This window comes from Talpa europaea (assembly GCF_964194135.1).
Source record: "Talpa europaea genome assembly, chromosome: 2".
NCBI classification, from domain to species: Eukaryota; Metazoa; Chordata; class Mammalia; order Eulipotyphla; family Talpidae; genus Talpa; species Talpa europaea.
In genome coordinates, this window is record NC_140068.1 from 77005655 (window position 1) to 77023814 (window position 18160).

The window sequence follows — 18160 nt, forward strand, 5'->3', positions numbered from 1 at the left end:
AAATATATCTAGAGTTTTCAAACAGGAAATTCTTTATAAAGAATGCTATTTAATTGTAATGATATCAATTTCTGGATCATCTCTAGAATAAATTGAGATTTTTTAAAAACTACAATACATATATCAAACCACAAAATGCATTACTTTTACCTAGGATTATCAAAGTCTGCAAGCCTAAATGTGTTCTGGGAAGTGACTGAGTGGCTACCCTAAACCAAAGAATGTGCAAAAAAAAATTTGGGCAGACTTAAAATAATAATGGCGTAAACCAACATACCAACCAGGCAACAGATGCATGAGGGAAACTTTATATTAAACTCAGAAAAGATATTTCAAAAAATCAAGATTCTCTTTTTTTCAACGTGATCATTACAGTCATACTCCCTTTCTCTCTTCAAAATAAAAGATAAGGGAAGAATAAATGCAGTCAACATTTGGAACTGGATGACCTTGAAAATGTTGCAAAATGAACTGAGCATCTGCGCAGATGGTTTAAAAAAGAGACCAACTCAAACCTTCACAAGAGATAAGTTACTTCCCATGTTCAATGAGGTCAAAAGCAAAGCCAAGATTGTTAACCATCTAGTTGTTGTTAATTCACAATGAAATTTGTGAGCATTTATAGCATTGTATGACTTCGGCTTTGCTTTCATTTAATCATGAGACCCTAATAACCTATCAGATAGATGGGACATGCATTACTACTATTATTTCCATTTTACTGAAGAGATCAGGGTCCAAGTCTCTAAATAGACCAGTTTTCTCTCTCCCACCCATTATTGTCTCAGTCCATAAACTGTACATGAAAGGATTTGAATGCTTTCACAAGTCTAGATTGTCACATTGCTATGATAGGGATTGCATCTGTTTACCAATTTATTCAGTGACAAAAAGATGAGACTGGTTCTGCCATTATAGTCTGTGAAATAATGAGTTGAGTATTTAAGATGCTGATGAGAACTCCAAAAACAATGAAAAGGAAAAATAACAGTGTGGTAAATCAGGGAACCAAAATAAAGACATCAGTTCCCCGATGGCAACTAGTTACTAGACTAGAAAACTAGCAAATAAAATGCAAGACGTGGGTATCATCATAAATATGCAATAAATGTACTCAGGCAGCATATCATCCAGTACTGCAGGAAACACTAAAAATTTTCCATAGCAACTGTAACTAAGGACTTTAGCAGGATGCTGAAAATGCAAATGAAGAAAAAAGCCAAAAAACGGAGGACAAACAAGATTGTTTCCTTAGTAGAATGAAGCTCACTGTTCACTCCCAGAAAACATAAATATTTAACCCCTGAAGGAGGTGATAACCAGTGATTTCAGTTAGCAAAACTCATCCTCATGATCAACAGTCTTTCAAGAAAATAAATCAACCAAAGAGCTGAAAACATAAGAAATTCATAAAAGTACATACCAAGCAGGTGGCAACATACTTTACTCTATTGAATTGGTCATGAGTCAAAAATGGAGCCCAAAAATTAATTAACTATCCTAGCTATTATGGTCAGGCAGGTATTGTCAAGGGCACAGAAGTACACCAGAAATAGACTTTGTCCTTGAAGTGTTCAGTGTTGTAAAGAGAGATGAAAGATACATTACTATAAAATAAGCTTGAATGTGATAGATATCAAAGAGAAATAAAATTCTTGTTATTAAGTTTTAGGTTAGTAGAGAGTAGTACAGGATTTAATGTGTTCCCCAAAGGGGTACATTGAAATACTAATGCTTAGTACCTCCAAATGTGACCTTATTTGGAAATAAGGTCTTTACAAATATAATGAAGTTGGGGCCTCCCCGGTGGCACAGCAGTTGAGCGCTGGGCTGCCCGCAGCCTCTGCAGTGCCGGTTCGATCCCCGGCCGCCAGAAAGGGGCCCACATGGCAGGCAGACCTCTCCTGCACCCACTGCTCCCCTCAGCAGTGTATTTCATCAGTCTGCCTGTTCTGTTCCCCGCTCTGGCTCTGGTGAATTGTCACCCTCCTGCACTTCTGACTGTACCCAGTGTTTGCATAAATAAATAAATAAATCTTTAAAAAAATATATAATGAAAAAATGAAGTCACTAGTGTGAGCCCTAATGTATTATGACTGATGTCTTTCTAGGAAAGGAGCTCACCACAAGAAGATGGAGACAAACAGGGTAAAGACAGCCAAGTGACCACAGAGGCAGAGACTGGAATGGTGCACTTAGAAGTCAAGAAACACCAAGAATTCCTAAGAAACAATGGAAGCAAAGGAGAGGCAAGGACACATTCTTCCCTAGAGCAGAAAGAGAAAGGATGGCTCTGCTCACACCTAGCCTCCAGACTTGCAGCCTCTAGAAATTTCTGTTGTTTGAAGTCACCCAGTTTTGGCTGCTTTGTAACCACAGCCTTGGGAAATGAACACAGAGATAAATGACCTCATACTAAAAGAACTGCTGTCAAGTTTCTAGTAAGAAATGACATCTAAATTGAACCTTGAAGCACTTGTAACATTAAATGTTAAGATGAGATTTATTTTTCATATGATAACAGTACCTACCATATTTAATGAAAATCTACCAGGTACCAGCTATTGTACTGAAAACATCAGTATGTAACTGGAGTGAACTGTGAATCATTCTAGAACACCATGTGAAAGGCATAACTCACCTCCTTAACTGACACTCCCTGTTCTATCCCACAATGATTGATGTTTTTAGAAATTCCCATTTGGTAAATGAAAGCAGAAGGAGAGTTTGGGGAGAACTGTAGAGGAGTAGGGGAAAAAAACGGAACAGATGGCAAAGCATCTATTCTCCTTCTAGCCCTGGCCATGATCTCCTCTAACAGAGAGGATGGAAGCAAGTTCCAGAATTTCTGTGAGTAGTTTTGTTTTCATATGAAACGAGGTGAGAAATTAGTCAAAGAGGCTATGAGAGGCTCTGCATATTTGGGTTGAGATGGCTCAGGGCCAGGAAGTCTGTGCTCTCCTCCACCCCACAGAACTGGGCCCCATGGAGGCCTTCCAGTGACCAGACTTCCAGAGCATTAAACGTCAACACCCTTGGCATGAACTGTGTTCTCATGATGGACAGTGACACTGGAAATACTTCAGCCTTGGCAAAACCTCAGCAAGTGACCTTGCAAGCAGATGCTGGATGTGTGGGTGCTGGGGTAGAAGAAAAACAAGGCAGGAGCTAATGGCAACCGCAAAAGAAAGACAAGTTAACTTAACAAGGGAACTTCTAGAAATAACTGAAAATACTTTGAAAGGAGCTAATTTTCTGTAGCCAAGTAGGATGAGGATTCACCCCATAAAAACTGGAATTTAAGACGAGTCTAAGACCTTGTTTGTGACTGCAGGGTGATAAGGCATTGAATACAACACAGGTCATACACAGATTTTCCTATTTAATTGAACTGAAATTCATCATTATCCTACCTTATTGGCAAGAGCACTGAGGCTCAGTTAAATAACTCCCCAGTCAGTAACCCAGTCTGTAAGTGACTGAATCAGAAATTTAACCATGTCAGGGCCTCCCTGGTGGAGCAAGGGGTTAGGCCGCAGCATGAGTTCAACCCCTGGCCAGGGAGCTAAACCACTTGGTGCAGCAGACCTCTCCCATCTCACCTGCTGCTCCCCTCAGCAGTGTATTCAGTAGATCCATCTGTTCTGCTCTCCACTCTGTCTCTGGTGAATCTTCTCACCCCCCTGCATCTCTGGTCTGTACCCCAGTTTTTTTATGCATAAATAAATCTTTAAAAATAAATTAAAACATGTCTGTCTGCTAGTAAGGCCAGTGCCCTATCTGCTCTACCACTTTGTTGACAGAAGGAACAGCATGACACTTCCAAGTAGTTTAGAAAAGAATGGAGTGGGTCAGGGTTTCAACCAGGGTCCTGGTAGGAAGCAGTATGCAACCCAATTGTTCAAATGAAGGGACTTAATAAAGGCACTACTGACATAGTTGTGGGTAGAATTAAGAGAATGAACAAGCACCCGAGAGAAGCAATTACACACCTAGTAAGCCCTGGTGGGATGGGGAACCACAGTAGAGAGGCCACTCACAGAATCTGTAATCATGGTGGGACACTGCTCCTGCCAGACAAGCAGCCTTGCAGCAGGGAGAGGGTGGGAAGAATAACCTGACCTCTCTTTTCATCCTCCAGTCTCCCATCAATGCCACCTATTGGCTGTGCCTAACTGGAAACCACTGGAGCCTGAATGAGGCGGGTGGCAGGGATAAGAGAACCTTAAGATGGAAGACATTTCCATGGAGAGAAGGGAAATTGAGGCCACATACTAGTCTTGGCTTGTTTTCCTCTCAGATCCATTCCCTGCCCTGCACTGACCTGTGTTACAGAGAATTGCTTTTCCTAGGTTTCCGTGTCCTCTGGTTTCTGAGTCAGTTCAGACATAGGAAGGACTTGAAAGAAGACAAGGCAGAAAGGAAGAGGTCAGGGTACTTCTCCCTCTCTTTCTGCTTTAATCATTGTCTGCAGCTGTGGCTGTTCTTTCTAGGGAGCTGGCTCTTGTGTCAAGGCCTCCTATGATTCTAGCTGCTACACAGCTCACCGCAGTAACAGATTCAACAAAAACATATTCAGTGTGTACTTGGATCCTTTGTCCCTTAAGCTTTAGGCAGCTGTAGAAGCTTCCTACTCTTAGTTATCTCAAGGATGCACCAGTGTACCACTTTAGACTTCTTAACTCCTCCATCCCCCATGTAGCCAATTCCTTGTCCTAAATTCTTTCCATTGGGCCTCTCTGGTGGTAAGCTGCAGCACTATGAAGCTATCCACAGCCACTGCAGCATGAGCGCAAGTTCGATCCCTGGCCAGAAGGCTAACACACACAGCACAGCAGACCTCTCCTGTCTTGCCCGCTGCTCCCCTCAGCAGTGTATTTCAGTCAATCCACTGGTTCTGTTTCCCATTCTGTCTCTGGTGAACCCTCTCACACCCCCGCAACCCCCGCACCTCTGGCCTGTACACCAGTTCTTGTATGCATAAATAAATAAATCTTTAAAATAAACAAATAAATAAATAATTTCCATGTAAAATGTTAAGAATATTTCCTGATACTAGACTTGTACAGGACAACAGAGAGTATCAACCTCCCTAGGAAAGTATAAGGACATGTAAACATGACTTGCATATACAAGGACATACTGAATACATTTCGTATTGAATCTATCACAATTGTGAACCTGTTATTTCCTTCATTGGAGTCCCCAGTTCCTCAATCACCGTTTTTCTGATCTGCTTGCTCTCCCATCTTGCCTTTCCTGTCTCTGAAGATCACAGACAGTCATAGAGGCATTATTCGAGTTAGACTTTGGATTTCCTTGCTGACTTGTCCTTCTGCTGCAGTTATTAGCACTCATCCCTGAGTAGAGCAAATTACTGACTGGCTGAAACACTTCCTGGCCAAAATTTTCTTCTCCTTTGTTCTTTATTTCTTCTACTCTGTTCATCAGATCCATGGTTACCAGTCCAAGAATCCTGTGTTAGTATCTTCCTCAAGACCCTTGAGTCCAATAAGGGTCACATCAGTTTAAAATTGATACAAAAAAAATCTATTAAGAAATAGAAATCAAAAATAAATTTATGACAACATGCTATAATTTCACACGTTATTATAAAAAACTAGAGTAAATTGATTAGATGAAATAAAATTATATATATATATAAAATATATAAAACCCAACAGAGAAAAATCAGTAAGTTGTTAAGGTGATTAACCATAAAATAATTCATGGCAATTTCACATTAGAATACAAAATTCCTACTATGCAATTAGAATTTAATTCAATTTACCAAGTGTCCATTCATTCACAACTCTTCAGGGCCATCACATCCGCAAACTGAGCTCCATCTCAAACATATTTTGAGATCCAGTTTCAGTGGTTTAAATACACATTAGGAGATTTCAGACAGAGATTCAGACAGATTCAGAAAGAGATTCTATAATACATACTTCTGTTCTAACCTGGGAGGCCAGTTTAGTCTAGTTAAATGCAAAGTATGATAAATTGCATTATTAGTATTGATTCTTTCTTATACCTATCCATGCCCTTTATCATTGTCTTTGGAATTTTTCAAATTTTCAAAGTTAGATTTGGATGTGGAGTACTCATGGAAACAGCACTTTTCACAGACTTGGAAAAACAAGATTTAGTTGCAACTGAGGCCTCAGCTAATTCCATGGGAAGTTCTAGAGCTCTAACAGTCCTTCAAAATATTCTGAACTGAGGAAAAGGGTCAGGCCTTTGTCATCTAATATCTCACATATAACCAGTCATTGCATGTGGGTTTCCTATAGGAGCACTCATGAACAAAGCAGAGGGCATTTCTTGGGGATGAAAGGCTATGGGGATGAAAGATGGAAGGGGGATAAGGGTAGAAATGGGAGGATGGAAGAATGTATGGGGGGAACTATCTGTGAGCCATAAGCAGCAACCAGTAATCCTAGATGCTGAAGTGAAAGGTGCCTTGGTTCTGATCAGGAGGTATATCACAGCATCCACTACATTCCAGAGTTGGAATATCGCTTTACTTCTTGACATTGGATTCAGCCATGTGACTTGCCTTGACTAATGGAATAAGGCATAAGTCAACATTTTGGTTCAACTTCTAGGCCTTAAGAGACCTTGCTTATTCACAATTTCATTCTTATACATGTCCAGGCTAACCTGCTGGTCTCACGTGGAATATGAGAAGCACACAGAGCAGAGCTGATCCAGTCAAATCCAACTCAGTTCAAACAATCCCCAAATGACCTGTAGACACAATAGAAATAAATGCTTACTTTTGTATGATGTTGTTTGTACATTGATAGGATGTCATATAAGAGGTTCTGATTTAACAGGTCTGTTACATCTTATACTATTTTTTTGCTTCTGTTTATTGTTTTTTAAATTTTATTTTATATATTTTTACATCATTTTTCATTTTTGCATAATGTATGCATTTTCATCTTGGTTATAGTCCCCATACAATTCCCACCCCCCTTGTTTTGATCCTACTCCCTTCTCCCCCCAACCATAGTGTGTCTCTGGTTTATAGTTGCTTGTTGATTTTGATTTTCACTTTATTATAATAAGTTTTTTTCCTGGTCCCTTATATAGGTTTTCTAAATTCCTGCATTTTTCTTTTTCTTTCTGGCTTATTTCACTGAGCATGATCCCTTCCAGCTCCATCCATGTTGCTGCAAATGGCCTGAGTTTATTTTTTTGATTGCTGAGTAATATTCCATTGTGTATATGTACCACATCTTCTTGATCCAGTCATCTATTTTGGGGCATCTGGGTGGTTTCCATAGCTTACCTATTGTAAATATTGCTGCTATAAACATAGGGGTGCAGATGCCCTTTGGAATTAATGTTTCTGTGTCCTTTGGGTAAATACCTAGGAGTGGAATTCCTGGATCATATGGAAGCTCCATCTTTAGCAGATTGAGGAATCTCCACAGAGCTCTCCATAGTGGCTGGACCAGTTTGTACTCCCACAGGCAGTGAAGGAGAGTTACTTTTTCTCCACATCCTCGCCAACACTTGTTGTTGCTAGTTTATTTAATATGTGCCATTCTCACTGGTGTAAGATGGTATCTCATGGTAGTTTTGATTTGCATTTCCCTGATTACAAGTGATGTTGAACATTTTTTCACATGTCTGTTGGCCATTTGCATTTCCTCTTTGGAGAAGTTTCTTTTTAGCTCTTCTGCTCATTTTCTGACTGGTCATTTACTTTGTTTTTGTGGAGTCTCATCAGCTCTTTGAGATTTTTGTGATCAGTCCTTTATCATTAGTGTTGTGTGCAAAAATTTTCTCCCAGTTGATGGGGTGTCTCTTTGTTTTGGTTACTGTCTCTTTTGCTATACAGAAGCTCTTTAATTTGATGTAGGCCCAACTGTTATCTTTGCCTTCACTATCACTGCTTTGGCTGAAGTGTCTTTAAAGATGTTACTGAGGTGTATGTATGTAGTGTTCGTCTGTATCCCCTTCTATATATTTTATGGTTTCAGGTCTTATGTCCAGTTCTTTAATCCATTTTGAGTTGGTTTTTGTGCACGGTGTGAGGGAGTAGTCAAGCTTCATTCTTTTGCATGAAGCAACCCAGTTTTCCCAGCACCATTTATTGAACAACTTTCTTTGTTCCATTGCATATTCTTTGCTCCTTTGTCAAAGATTAGTTGACCATAAATCTGTGGGTTTATTTCTGGATTTTCTGTTCAGTTCCATTGGTCAGTGTATCTGTTCTTGTTCCAACATCATGCAGTTTTTATTATTATGGCTTTGTAGTACAGTTTGAAGTCTGGGAGTGTGATACCTCCATTCCCTTTATTTTTTTCCAGGAGAGCTTTGGCTATTCAGGGTTTTAGGTGGCTCCAAATGAATTTCATCAATATTTGTTCTATTTCTTTTTTTTTTTTTTTATAAATTTTATTGTTATATTCCCCATACAATTGCAGCCCCCCATTCTGACCCCAATCCCTCCCCTCCCGCCCCCGCCCGCCTAAAAGTGTCTCTGGTTCATAGTTTTTTGTTGATTTTGATTTTCACTTTCTTATAGTTATTCATTTTCCTTTGAAGAATGTCATTGAAATTTTTATGGAATAGCATTGAATCTGTAAATTGCTTTTGGTAGGATGGCCATTTTGATAATGTTAATTCTTCCAATCCATGAGCAGGGGATGTCTTTCCATTTCTTTGTTACATCTTATACTTTTGATAAACATTATCTTTATGTGTCAACTTGGCTCGCTGCAAGGTATCCATATCAAACATTATTTCTCAATGTATTTTTGAAGGTTTCTGGTTGAGATTAGCATTTGAGTCTGTGAACTCAGTAGATTACCATACCTTGTATTGGTGAGTATCATCGAGGGACTGAATAGAACCAAAGACAGAGGGAGGAGGAATTTGCCCCTTTTTTTTCTTCCTTACTTCTTGAGCTGATACATTGCATCTCATCTCACTTCCTGCTCTTGGACTGGGTTTTATATCACCAGCAACCTTTGTTTGCAGACCTTTGGACTTGGACTGAATGACACCACTAGCTTTCCTTGGTTTCCAGCTTGCAGATAGTAGAAACTATCTTCTTGTGGGAATTCTTAGTCTTCTCTCTTTCCTGAAACTTTACAATGTTGTGAGTTGAGCATATAAGGTGCTGTGAGTTGTAGTCATTATTTTATTTCTAGGTATGAAAATCATGACACTAGAAGATATTGAGTAAATATGGGTAAAGGAAGTTAGGGAAGACTGAGTCACTTCCCAACTGCTCCCTAATCTCTTAGGCTGCCCCTCTGCTACCCTCTGTCTCAAAGTGTTCTACTAATATAAGAAAACAGAGTTCTGTCCAGTAATGTCAATGGTAAACTGGAATTATCTGTCCTCTGATTTCTTAGACTACTGAGTCAAAGACAGTATCAGATGGAAAAGGCATAAAGAACAGAGAACAGGTGTCTCTAGTCCTATACTGGTCTTTACCTTTGACTTCCAGGCTCTTGGGCTTTCTTAATTTTGCATGATGCATAACATGCTACTCTAATGCTTCAAGAATAGCCCAGAGAGCCCTCAGTGCAGGCACTTCAAACATTGCTGAAGGTGGAGATTTCTTGCTCACTGAATTTCTACTGCCAAGTTTTGTCAGGGCATTTTGCTTCTTCCCTTCTTCCCTTTTATTTTTTTAAAAGATTTATTTTATTTATGTATACAAGAACTGGGGTGTAGGCCAGAGGTGCAGGGGGAGAGAGAATTCAACAGAGACAGAAGTAGGGAGCAGAATAGGTGGGTCTACTGAAATAGATTGCTGAGGGGAGCAACAGGTGAGACAGGAGAGGTCTGCTGGGCCATGTATGTTATTTTAGCTCCCTGGCTGGGGATCGAGCTTATGCTGCAGTGGCTGCTGATAGCTTCATAGTGCTGAGATTTTAACCTCTGAGCCACCGGGAAGGCAGGCCCTCCTTCTCTCCCTTCAAAGCTGACAAGAAAAAAAAAGAAGTAATGCTAACCAAATAAAGAAACATTGTGCTTTTTTTTAAAGACTCATTTGCGTCAGAAAATTCATTCCCAACTGAGCCGTAACTAGATGAAGTTGCACATGCCTCAAGTCTTACAAAAGAAAATTTTCATTACAGAATTCATAATTGATGATGAGAGGATCCAGGCTGTGTTTCCAAAGGGAGGTGAGACTTTGAAATTCTGCACAGCTCTATTTCCAAAATCTCACAGCTCTATTTCCAAAATCTCACAGAGGCACACTATTATCAATTATTGGGTTATTTCACTTTAAACATGAGTGAAACTGAGAATCATTTTCCTCTACTTCCCAAATTACTAAGACAGCTATTCTTTGTTTTTAATGGTGTTGTAAAAAGAGAAATGAAAACAGTGCATTCCTGAAACATTACAAAAGACCAACAGAAGAGATGCAAGTGCAGCATACTGCTGTGAATCCTGAGGAAGAAATTCAAGGACTTTTGCTTCAAAATACCTTAACAAAAGAGAAGGAAAGAATTGCCCCTGGGATATGTGGAAGCATAACTAAAAGTGAAAATAGCTTACATTAGCAGAGTTCACTATGTAGCATGTTCTAACAGTTACTAGATACTTGTTATTTATTCTCAGGATAAATAAATCTGTGAGGCAGATGACATTATCAGCCCCATTTTATAGATGAAGAAACTGAAGCTGAGACACAAAGAGGTCAGGCAACTTGTCCAAGGACACACAGCTGGAAAAGGGTGGAGCTTGAATTCAAAGTCCTGCTCCAAAGTCTGTGGTTTCAACCACAAGTTGCCTGAATAGTCTACCATCAGCTCAAAATTCCACTCAAGTTTTACCTTAAAAACACATGGGAGGGGAGCCCAGGTCCCAGGTTTCAGTGGCGTATGGTCAGGGTTGGGGTATAGATGGTGCCCTCCAGTCGGCCCCAAGGCAGCTCCCACAGTGCCCGCCCCTCCCCCCCCCCAACCTCTGGTTCCTGTGGTGTAAGGAAAGGGGGTGGCTACTGCCCTTGAGACTCTCTCCCTCCCTCCTGGCTATAAGTCCGACTCCTAGCTATGGGGAGTCTAGCAGCTGGCGGGGCTTGGTGGGGTTATTGCCAAGGGCACCGCCTAGTGCCTGTAAGTCCGAGGTTGACCAGCTGACCAACCTGGGGCCCAAGACTCTGGGGTGGTTTCCAAGCTCCTGTTTGTTGAGCAGCTGGCAGGGCTGGCAGTCTGAGACCAGGGTCACCTCCTAGGGGCTCCAAGTCCAAGATTAACAACCTGGTGGGCACTAATGGCACTGCCTCCAAACCCAGCTAGCTCTAACTGTCCAGAACCAGATTGAACAGGCACCAGAATATCACATTACATGCATGTCTGCTACATACATGCAAACTCAGTTTGCTTCTGTTTCTGGCCAGTTGGAATCAGCTCCAAATGGTTGGAAATGGTTCTAACAATGTTGTTTTCAGTGTTGTTAGAACCAGTTTTATCCAATTCTGGCTGTTTGCTTCTGGTTCTGGCATGTGCTATAAGCTGTGGGCAGTGTGCACTCAGCATTATGCAGTAACATAGTGTCCTGTGTGCAGTGAACAGTATGCAGTGCACAGTTGGCTGTGTGAGTTAGCTGTGTGTTATTTGCAGTGATCTGCATGCAGTGCAAAGTAAGCTTTTTCAGTGCACAGCGAGCTCTATTCACTGTGCAGTGACCAATGTGCAATGAGTAAAGTGCAGTATGCAGTGCACAGTGAGCAGTGTGCATACCTGTAACACTGAGAAACCACGCTATACATGCACACCACATATATATAGCAAATAAATAACATGCCACACAAGTACAATGCAGACATGTGGCATTCGTGAAATATGCTATGGCATGTGTGCACACTATACACATATGACAAGCACACACAGGACACCAACTCATGCACTGCATGCATTTAACATTCATAAAACACATTGTACATGCACACTGCACACATGCAAGGAGAGAAACAGAAGCAGTAACCCCCAAAAGACACCACTTTAGTCTAGCAATTCTTTTTTGGTCTTCCCAGGCACAGAAGTAGGGCGGGCACGCATGTACCCCAAAGAGGCTTGACTCTCCCTTTTCTTCCCAAACACAGGAGGGAGAACAGCCACCATGAGAAAGATCCATGCCCCTCCTGGGCGGGGAGGAGAGCAAATGTGGTGGCCAGCCAACGATACCAGGAGGCATCTGCCAAGGAGACCTGCCTCATTCCACGAGGGTCCTCCCTAGGGTAGGACTCCCCACTGTGGGCCCACCTTCCTGGCAAGTCCAAAGTGTCTTTCTGTCTCTGGTGCCCTCTCAACTGGTGAGAGAGGAAAGGTCAGCTGTGCCATGTAGGTTAGCTCCCTGGCCAGGGATCGAACCCATGCTGCAGTGACTGGCAATAGCTTGATAGTGCCAAGTCTTTAACCCCTGCACCACCAAGGAGGCCCTAGCAATAGATTTTAATAAAAGCCAAGAATCAGAGGAAGCATTATGGAGAAAGGCTGGTGGGTGGGGAGAGAGAGGGTAAAGGTAGAGGGTCTTGTTCACAATCAAACAGGGTTCCAGAGTCAGCCCTGTCTCTTCCTTCCCATCCTAATCCCTGTGTGGGCTCAGTCATCCTTGATAAAAGTTGTGGACAGAGTATATAGGGGAACAAACTGAAATATTTATTACACTATCAATATTTTATAATAACCATAATTATACTATTAATAATTATATACAATTGGGCCTCCCTGGTGGTGTAAGGGGTTAAGCAGAGCACTGTGAAGCTATCTGCAGCCACTGCAGCATGAGTTCGATCCCCAGACAGGGAGATACCCACATGACACAGCAGAACTCTCTTATTTCACCCGCTCCCTCAGCAGTGTATTTCAGTCAATCTGCCTGTTCTGTTCCCTGTTCCCACCAGAGACTCTGTCTCTGGTGAATCATCTTGGCCCCCTCACTGTGACATGAGCACTCATCCTAGAATATTTCATCCTTATTTGATTCAAAGGAATGCAACTTAAGTTTCAGATTTCTCAGATCCCACAAGGCAATAGTCTTATCAGCTGGTCCTGTGGAAAGGGTGAACTCACTATAAGGATTGAAAGAAAGGCAGTTCGCTTAGCAGTGTGAGTATCTGCTGAATGGCTCGGTTTGGAAGCATAGTTTGAGCAAGAATCCCAAATCATGTTTCTGATCATCATCAACTGAGCCAAACAGAGACTATTGGAGCAGATACCAGGAAATATCTACTACTGCTATATGCACCATAAAAATGGTCTTCACTTCTGACATTTTTCCTCCCTTGGAACAGCACTAATGTCCCACTGGCAGATGGTGTGGTCATCTGAAGCACTAAGTAAATGCCTGCTGAGATTTGGGTTCCAAGAAAGCCCATCGCATTCCTTCTGATGTCCAGAGAGATGCAAGTCTTGGCTGCGCTCTCCAGAAAGGTCTGGTTTAGAAGGATGTTTCCTGTGGTCAAAAACAAGAACATCACAGGACAGAATTTTCATTGCCATGATACAAGTGTTCGTGGCCATACAATGTGCTCCATTTACTTCTCCTTCATGGTTAATCTTGATTTATTTCAATTTTACCACTAACTGAGGCAAAACCTCCAAATTCTCCTCTCACTGTTGAAGTGTGAAACATAATACTGAGCATCATCATTAGGTAGCTGCACACTGGCTATCACAGGTGGTTTTGTTCATCTGATGTGTGTGCCCCTAGGATGAGACAATGAATGCTGAATTCTTTTCCCTCTGATCTGGTTACATCTGGAAGCCACTGTGCAGTTAGGCTGGGTCACTCCAGAGCATGAGTCTTCACCAAATCATAAAGAAAAGGAGTGTTCTTTTTCCATATTTCGTCCTTTTCATTAATCACACTTTCTTTTACTACATCATCTATGGCTACTTCCTTGCTGGACATAGTGAGCAGGCAAGATGGGAAGGAGGTTTTTATGTGCACATATGTTTTCAATTCCTTTGAGTAAACACCAAGAAGCACAATTGCTGTATCATATGGTGTTTAATGTTTAGTGTTGTGGATCATGCCTTTTGTGTTTTGTCTAAAAAGGCATCGCCACACTTAAGGTATTCTCTGACGTTATGTTCTAAGAACTTTAAATTTTTGCATTTCATATTTAGCTATTTTGAGTTAATTTTTGAAAAGGAAGACATGGAATTTTAAAAGCTAAATATTAGTGCTCAAAAACTGTACAAACAAGGTTATAAGATTTGCTTAACTGGGTGGATCAAGTCATAATGGAATTAAGAACTATGGAATAATTAGAAGGGAGTGGAGTTAATGAATGACCTTTTCATAGAGGAGATGAAGTTTGACCTTTTAAATTTTAGGAGGGAAGCTGATGAGCTACTGTAATAATCTGTGCTAGTCAGGCTCTCAGAAAGTAGACAATGTCTGGTTGGAAAGAAAAGGACTGGATGAATTTACTCAAATATATAAAGGTCTATCATAAAAATACCAAGTAGTTTGATGGTATCTACCCAATTCATCTCCCCTTCTGTGTAAATGGACCCAATCCACAGAAGAAACAGTACACCAATGTCCACAATACTAACTGCTCTATCCCATGAACCTATCAGTAGGAGCAAAAAAAAAAAAAAAAAAAAAAAGCACCTAATCCAAGTGAGACATTCAGCGTCTTAATTCTGGAAATTTGACTTTGGTTCAGCTGAAGAATTCAGGAAGCTGACTCACACACTAAATGGAAGTGACCTGAACCACTAAATGACTGCATGGAACAGAGTACTCCCCTGCCAAACTGTATCAGACTACAACCCAGGAAGAAATCAACCTCTGTTGTATTAGACCACTAAGATTTGGGGTTGTTAGGAACAGTGGTTCACCTATCTTAACTAACATAGGAAGTTAGAATATATTACCTTTCTAAATAGCATCCCAAATCATCCCAAATAGCATCCCTCAGTTTTTAAATTTTTTTTCTTTAGATTTTTTATTTATTTATGTATACAAGAGCTGGGGTACAGGGCAGGGATGCGGGGCGGGGGGTGAGAGGATTCACCAGAGACAGAGTGGGGAACAGAACATGCAGACTGACTGAAATATACCACTGAGGGGAGCAGCAGGCGAGACAGGAGAGGTCTGCTGCGCCATGTGGGTTGCTCCCTGGCTGGCCGGGGATCGAACTCTTGCTGCAGAGCTGTGGCTTGCTTCACAGTGCGGTGCTTAACCCCCTGCGCCACCAGGGAGGCCCAGTTTTTAAATTTCTTAACGAAAGTAGAATTTTAAAAAATATGATTTACTGATGATCTGCAACATGATCAAAAGAAAGAGAAGATAGAAGCAGAGAAGATGTTTATTAATATAACATAGAAATTTAGAAGCCACATATTGTAATAGAATACCAGATTTGGAGGTGGGAAAGAAATAGGAAATAAGACATGACTGGGAAGAAGCTTGTAAGAAATTGAAACAAATGTTTAAATCATACCTCTTTATTTCCTGTATTTCTGATGCTTTGACACCTGGGATCTTACTGATGCTGGGGAGACTGTCCCAGGACTAACCAATTCCTAGATATGATGAAGACCTGCCTTGGCATCCCTTTCATATACAAACCACCTCCTTCACAGAACTCTCATATTCTGAACCACTACCCACCTGCCCTAATCCCCAGAGCCAAGTTCTGGGCAACTAAATACAGCCCTTACGAACCACTGGTATTATTCAAACTTGCCAATCCCATGTCTGCTTACTCTGCCTCACTTTATCCTACTCTTGAAAACACAATAAAAGGGGGCCTCCCTGTTGGTGCAAGAGGTTAATTCTCAGCACTATGAAGCTATGGCAGCCACTGCAGCATTAGTTCGATCCCTGGCCAGGAAGCTAACCCCATGGCACAGCAGACCTCTCCTGTCTCGCCCACTGCTCCCCTCAACAGTGTATTTCAGTAGATCTGCCTGTTCTGCTCCACTCTGTCTCTGGTGAATCCTCTCACCGTACCCCCCACTTCTGGCCTATACCCCAGCTTTTGTATGCATACTAAAATAAATCTTTAATAAAAAAAACAGTATTTGAATAAAATAATAAAATAGAATAAAATAATTAAAGACAGTCAAGGAATAGAAAAATCATCAATCAGGGACTATGTCCTGCACACAGGGGTAGTTTCCATTCCTTCATCTCTCAAGACTTAATCCCCAAACCACTTGATGAACCTTTTGCTATAGTAGAATTTGTCCTGAAATAAGAAAGCATTATTTTTAGATACTGGTTTTCCAAATACTAAAAAGGCCAAGAACAAGTCCAGACAGATATAATAAATAAATTCAAAAGTGTCAGGCCCAAAATAGGGCAACACTTCACCTTTGTAGCAACCAAAATTCCACTTAAAGCCTTCCCTTAGGTCTGGGCTCTCAAACTCAGCATGCCAGCTCCAGTCTGCCCTGCCTTGTAGCTCTGAGACTTCTGCCAACACATTAACCAGGTATTCCTTCTCTCTCATTAGATAACCCATATCTTATCTTGAGAAACCTAATGCTACTCTAACAGAGCATATGAACTGTCTTACTAACAATCTAAGATAGCCTAGGACTTCTTTCTTCCACAAATGGCCAATTTTTCATAATGAAGAAAAATTGCTCAGCAAATATTAATGGGGGGGTGCAGAATTCTGTGCAGAAGCAGCGAGAGAGAGAAATTAGTTTAGATTTTCCTAGAATACTTCATTACTCACAAAATGTTCACTGAACTAGTTATGTCACAGCCATGTTGCAAAAGTTTTGGGAGACAATTTTTTTTTTTAATTTCTGGCATCCTAGTCTACATTCACATGTTTGATAATTACCCTAGACTACTGTTCAAGCTGACTGAATCTGTGTCCCCAGCATATTATTGTGGCTTCAGAAATGTAGTAAGGAGTGGTGGCCATCAGTTCTACAGGGAATATTGTGCGGGGCAAACTGACATAAATGCTAGTTATTTTGAATTAAGTTGTTTTGAATAACTTAAGAAAACTGAACATTAAATCACTAACCCACTGTAAGTCATCTGTTAAAATATTGTATTCCATCACAAATGACTATTAATGAAACTTAAAGGAGTAAAAGATTGAACCTAATATTTCTGGTTAAGCACAATTAAGTTATAGGTGTGATTTCTCTCTCTCCATGGGTAGCTCTCAGTGGAATCATTTCTCCAGCTGCATGTCACTAACCTCAATCCTCATCTTAGGAAACCCAGAAACTAGTGTGGGGGTTGGGCCTCCCCGGTGGCGTAGCGGTTGAGCGCTGGGTTGCGAAGCTGCCCGCGGCCTCTGCGGCGCCGGTTCGATCCCCGGCTGCTCCCCGGCCACCAGAGGAGGCCCCGGCTGCTCCCTGGCCACCAGAGGAGGGTCCCATATGGTGCGCAGACCTCTCCTGCCGCCCGCTGCTCCCCTCAGCAGTGTACTTCGGTCCTTCTGCCTGCTCTGCTCCCCGCTCTGGCTCTGGTGAATTCTCTCACCCTCCCGCGCTTCTGACTGTACCCAGTGCATGTATAAACAAAACAAACAAACAAATAAAATAAATAAATAAATAAAACATGCCTCTATAAAAAAACAAACAAACAAAAAAAACTAGTGTGGGCACAGCAGTCATTTTCTACTGACCTCTGTGAGAAAGGAAATCAAATGATTTCCTATGGCTTTTCATTTAAAGATATGTTATTATGTTATCCAGGACAAAAAGAGTTGGTGCCTTCGAAATATAAGGGAAACTTGTAGTATCCTTTCACCCATAAATGTCCTTTGGAACAAATAATGCAAAGATTGCTTTGTAATCTAGAGAGCCAGGCTCCACTTCACACTGCTGATAACCATCTGTTCCAGTGTTCACTTGCTGAGTGTCTGGGTACTATTCTTTCCTGACCAACTCTGCAGTTACAACTCAAAGCCATGTGTAACTGCACTTGGATACATTTGGATATGCCATGTGACATGTATGATTTACATAATGTAAGACTTTGTACAGATTCCTTAGTTCTCCCCCTCACTTGGCTATTTTGATAATTGGTACCTGAAATGGATTCTTCTTTGGCTAAACTCAAACTTCTCAAGTATAGACTGAATTACAGGTTGCATTGTACTGTACTCAGTGTCTTGATTTTTTTCTTTAATCTCACTATTGTACTGGGTGTCTTGATTTTTTTCTTTAATCTCACTATTGTA

The 18160-nt window shown here is 41.1% G+C and overlaps 1 pseudogene across 1 annotated transcript; it reads right to left on the minus strand.

The window, feature by feature from the left end:
• Positions 1-12945: 12945 nt before the first annotated feature.
• LOC311167041 (histone-binding protein RBBP4-like) lies at positions 12946-13899 on the minus strand (annotated as a pseudogene). The gene has a single exon. The product of its transcript is annotated as a histone-binding protein RBBP4-like (transcript).
• Positions 13900-18160: the final 4261 nt, after the last annotated feature.